We start from the raw sequence: 5,715 nt of genomic DNA, 5'->3' as shown, positions 1-5,715 counted from the left end.
ACAGCAACGAGAGCAACCCCAAGGACGCGGCAAGGAAGAAAGTGGTGCAGCGCCCAGTGTACTTCATCAGCTCCTTGTTACAGGGGGCTAGATCGAGGTACTCTGGCGTGCAAAAGTTGATCTTTGGCCTTATCATGGCCTCAAGGAAACTGCGCCACTACTTCCAAGCCCATGAGATCACAGTTGTCACTCGTTTCCCGTTGCAACGGATACTCTGAAACCCTGAGGCCACCGGCAGAATAGTGGAGTGGGCTTTGGAGTTATCCAGCTTTCGTTTGAAGTTTGAGAGAACATCAACTATTCAAAGCAGGGCACTGGCAGAGTTTATTGCAGAATGGACGCCAAATTCTGATGAGGAAGCGACAGAAACAGTTCTCCCCGGCAAGGAATCACCCCAAGAATGGATTATGTATTTTGATGGTGCTTTTCCCTACAAGGTGCAGGGGCTGGCATGCTTCTCACTGCCCCCTCCGGGGAGCACTTGAAGTATGTCGTCCAAATGCACTTTGCCCGGGAAGAAGCCACCAACAATACAGCTGAGTATGAAGGGCTCCTTGCCAGGCTCAGGATTGCAGCAGAATTGGGAATTAAGAAGTTGATCATTCGAGGAGATTCACAGCTATTAGTGAGACAAGTCAACAAGGATTATCAAAGCCCATTGATGGAAGCATACGTTGAGGAAGTGAGGAGATTGGAGGAGCACTTTGATGGGTTGCAAACAGAGCACGTACCCCGTGCGGAAAATAACATAGCTGATCACCTGTCAAAGTGTGTTGCACAGAAGCTTCCTGTGGAACCAGGAACTTTTGTTCTCCGTCTCTCTCAGTGCCAGCCGTCCGTATCACCAGCCACAATGGCCCAAAAGAGGAGAAAGTTGGACTACGGTAAGCCTCTCCCGGCAGAGCCATCCGCTCCCAGCAGAGACCCTACCGGAAACAACTCCTCACAGCCTGCCGGACCACCCCCTCCAGCCGGCCCTATGGACCCCGCAAACGAGGCTGGTGCTCCCGTAGTAGAGGAGGTGCCGCTAGTCCTCGTTGCCGAGCCCCAAGCTCCAACTTGGGCAAGGCACATTGTCCACTTCCTCCAAACCGGAGAACTCCCTGGCGACGAAGATGAAGCTGAAAGAGTAGCCCGGAGGGCCAGTATGTATCAGTTTGTCAATGACACTCTATACAGAAGGAGGCAAAATGGTGTGAAATTGAAGTATGTTTGCCGGGAGGATGGAAAGGAACTCCTGGCTGAGATTCATAGAGGAATGTGCAGCTCACACATTGGATCAAGGGCATTAGTTGGGAAAGCATTCCGGCAAGGATTCTATTGGCCCACAGCCCTCCAAGATGCTGTCGAGCTCGTCAGGTGTGGCACCCCGGCTCAGAGAAACGGGAACGCCCCGTATTCCAGCCCAGAGATCAAGGTGAAGTCTTCTGGAATACGACACTGCTTAGCATAGAAAAAATCAGCTCTTTATTACAATCTATTTGGGTACAAGGGTTACATCGGCACGGTGACACTATGCCTGCCACGGTTGCTCTATGCAAGCAGCAAAACAACATGAAGCAGCGGAAACTTCTAGCAGCGGAACAGCGATGACAGTGATGAACTCCACTCTACAGTGACTCTGGCTGGAACACTTATCCTAGCTCGCACGAACGGAAACCACGACAAGCAATCAAGCTATCACGGCATGACCTGCAAACTGGCATGACACGCCAGGTTAGTACATTGAATGTACTTGCAAGCTCACAATAACCAGAAGCATTCAAGACAAACAACAGCATGGCAATTACAGGTTAAGCATGAATTATCATGACATCATCAGGATAGCATGGCATGAACATATAAATTCTGACGATACTAGCATGCAACAAGATGACACTATATGCACCACTTATTCTGCTTGGGTTACTTCGTAACCATCCCATGCATCACTTACCAACCTCGGACATCACACGATCATCTCAGGATCAAATCAAGCTTGGTATAAACAATACCGTAGTAATCATTAAATGACCACAAGGAGCTTGATCTTTACCTGCAATTCTCGCACACCATCACGAATATCCAACAACTCGGTATCCTCGATACCACGGTGATCATTCACGGATCACAAACGGAACCACTCTGGGCTCAATGGGTTACCTCGTAACCAAACGGTGATCATTCACAGATCACAGAACCAGCTTATCTCATCATCGAACCAGGGTTGTTATTAATCAAGTTATTATTAATACTGTTGACCCAGAGTGTGACCAACTACGAACTGGGCCCTTATCAACGGGCGCGGCTATCGGTAGATTTAATATACACTACAGAGGTTAGTACACTGTACCCACACCACGGAACCCATGGCCTCGCACTCCCATTCGGGTGGACCAACGGCGTTCCGACAAAACCGTCCTACTGCCATGACACCTTCCCGGCCACTCCGAGAAACTCCCCTCTGGGATAAGTCCTGGGTGGCCCCGTGCCTACCAAAGGCACCAACGGCCACCGTCGTGGCAAAACATAAGCGGTCCCAAACGGGGACAAGGATCCATAACAAAAACAATGGGCACACAAGGCTTATGTCCGCCTACCTGATCAGGGTAGCGCACGCCCATAACCTTCCGTCGTTGGAGGCACCGGCGAGAGGCATGACAATAGACCCAGTTAGGACCTTCCCATAAAGGTAAGTGTGGTTGCACTGGTCAGCTCGATATGGTGGCACCATGACTCAGCCAACAGTTGTTCAAGTACAATTTAATCCGGTTAAACTTGAATGCAATATGCTGAGCCATGATAAAATAACATGATGCAAATATAATGCATGAGCATGATATCAACATAAGCATGAGGGTACAACATAACTATCAACCATATCAACAATGAATCATATCCAACTGAGCATGGCATAATGACGAGCATGAATATCACAAGTATAACACTACTCATATCATAACATGATCACTAGCATCAACAATGAATACCATGCAAGAACACATCAGTAACATTACCGAGTAAATACTTATCCAACTAACAGCAAAGGAACCATGCATATTAAACGGTACTCGGTAACCGACGTTAGGCATGCACCAAAGAACATGACCAACCCAACATGTACTACTATCAAGCATGACCAATATGAAAGTAATACTAGCGGGTAGAACATGATAATAGAGTGCAAGAATCATAGCATGACGGTAGCCACCGATCCATAAGCATAACCGAAACAACGACAACAGTAGCAAAACAATCATATAGTTACTAAAGATTCAAGTTCAAAACCAAAGCTACTACATGGCTATCATGCATATGGTGGTTATGGCTTCCCTGGGGTGGAAGAAATCACTGGGAAGACATGCGAGAAGCTCGCGGAAAGAATCACCGGAAACAGTTCTCTCTCTGAGGGGGCTGTTTACGGGCAATGCCAAAGTGATCATTTTCAGAATGTCAAAACATGGTGAAAATGATACCAACAGAACAGGCTCGACAAAACGAAGACGTGGGCTTTGGATTCACCTCAAACGGAGTTGCGAGCAAAAAGTTATAGCCCGACGAAGTTCAGGGACCAATCTGTAAAAAGAATCTCTACAAACAGGCCCCTGAGCTGAAAAACAGAAAACGTATTCTTAGAAAATACGTCTTCAGAACGGAGAAAGCGCATTTTTGGATAAAGCAGAGGCGGAATACGCTTACTTCACGTGAAAACATACTTTCTGAAGTACGCTTCCACTTATCCACGTGGACAGTGGCGGGGCCGGGCTTGGGGTCGCTGACGTGCGGGTCCCGCGGGGTGGGGCCCGTCACTTATCCATGTCGGCCGACTGGGTCAACGCGCGCAGAGGCGGGACCAGGGTTCGTGCGACTGACATGTGGGATCAGGGAAGAGGAGCGGGGCCTGCCTGGCCCTATCTTCTTCCTTCTCGCCCCGCCCTTGATGGAAACAGAGGAGGGAGCAGGGGAGGGCGCTGCCGGTGACGGGCCGGCCTGCTTCGGCTGGCTCCGGCTAGGCGGAGGCCACCGGAGGACGCGGGGCAGTGCGCCGCTCCCACCTGGAGCAGCAGCAGCGCCGGAGAGGGGACGGGACGGCGGCGGTTTGCAGAGCTGGGGGCTCGGGCGGCTCGGCCGATCCTTGGGGTCGCGGCCACATGGACTCTGACGAAGAATGAAGGGGCTGGGGAGGGTCACCGGAGCACGGGGAAGACTTGGGTGAGGTCAGGGAGTGGAGGGTGGCTCGGGTCGACCGAATTTGAGTGGAGCACCGCGGCGAGGCTTCGGCCATGGGAGGGGCAGGAGAGCTTCTCGAGCTCGTTTGAGAGGCTGGGGAGGGGTAGTGGAGCAAGGCAAGGCTGGTGGTGAGGTCGAATGGCTCGGGGGGGCTTTATATAGCCAGGGCGAGAGGCACGGCTCGGGTGCCGCCGGGCACGTCCGGCCGAGGCCCTGGCGACGGCAGCAATCATGGGGTGGCCCGAGAAGGCGACGAGGGAGGTGCAGACGAGCTACAGAGATGCACAGGGACGAGCAGAGCTTGGGGACAAGAGGAGGAAGAGGCCGCGGCGGGAACAGAGCCGGTCGGCTAGAGCTCGCCCGTGGCGCGCGGCGACGAGCACTGATGGAGGGCTTACGGTGGGGAAGATAGCTCCAGGAGGACGGCGACGACGCGGTAAAACTGTTAGACATGCTCATGAGCGCAAAGACGACGAGAGGGGAAGGGGCCCGAGCTAGAAGACGTCCTGAACGCGGCCAACGCCAGCAAAGCGCGCGCATTGCATGCCAAAGCTCGTGATCACCGCGTGCACTGGTGCACACAGTCGACCAAACGATGTCTGGGGTTTAGTCCTTCCTGGGTAGGTTGCAACTGAGGTGGTAACTTGGTTAAAGACGCAGTGGTTAAATGGTAATCAACCTCTAAAGTTTATTGCAGTAAACTTGGTCGTGTACTGCTGATCAACAGGGAAGTGATTGGGAGCAATGGAGTTGTGTGTCAGGTTTAGGTTAAGAAGGACTTTCATCCTGGTAACTTTGAGAAGATTTGGACCAAGATTTAATATAGTTGCTTTGCAACTGCCAAATCTAGTCAAAAACTACATAAAGATGGTGCACTCTCATGAAGCATCAACTTGAGCTCAAATTTGGCCAGGCTTAGGGATTTGATCATACAATGATGCTGTAAAAATTTCATACCATTTGGATTAACCAAAATGGTACCTGCTTCACAAACATCCTTGCTGACCAGAAACTTGAAATAATTTTAGCGAAATATTGGCTAAGTGAAATGGTGCCAAATTTGGTGGAGAGATGTTACAAGGCTAGAAGCACAATCTGGTAATTTATCAGGATTTTTGAAGCAATATAAAATGCACTTGCTTCACAACCTGAAAATATTGCCAGAATCAAAGATTTGGTCCTGTGCTCACATAGATGATTAGATGGGGCTGCAATTTGGAGGAGGGTAATTATATGAGCACATGAAGGAGTGTGCAAAATTTCAAATCATTTGGATAACCCTAGCTAGTACTTCCTTCACAATGGCTTCTGTCTGACAGAAACTTTGAAAAATCACTGAGGAAGATTGGCTAGGCAACTAAAGCTGAATTTTGGCACGAGGCAATTATTTGGACATAAAAGAATGCCCAACAAGTTTGGGAAGAAACAAGATTGGATAGGTGGCACTTCCTTCACAAAATGCCACTTTGGACAGAAATGCAGAACAATTATTGGGGAATTATTCTT

Source organism: Aegilops tauschii, chromosome 5 (genome assembly GCF_002575655.3).
Source record: "Aegilops tauschii subsp. strangulata cultivar AL8/78 chromosome 5, Aet v6.0, whole genome shotgun sequence".
In the NCBI taxonomy this organism is placed as follows: domain Eukaryota; kingdom Viridiplantae; phylum Streptophyta; class Magnoliopsida; order Poales; family Poaceae; genus Aegilops; species Aegilops tauschii.
Note: the sequence above shows the minus strand (reverse complement) of the source record.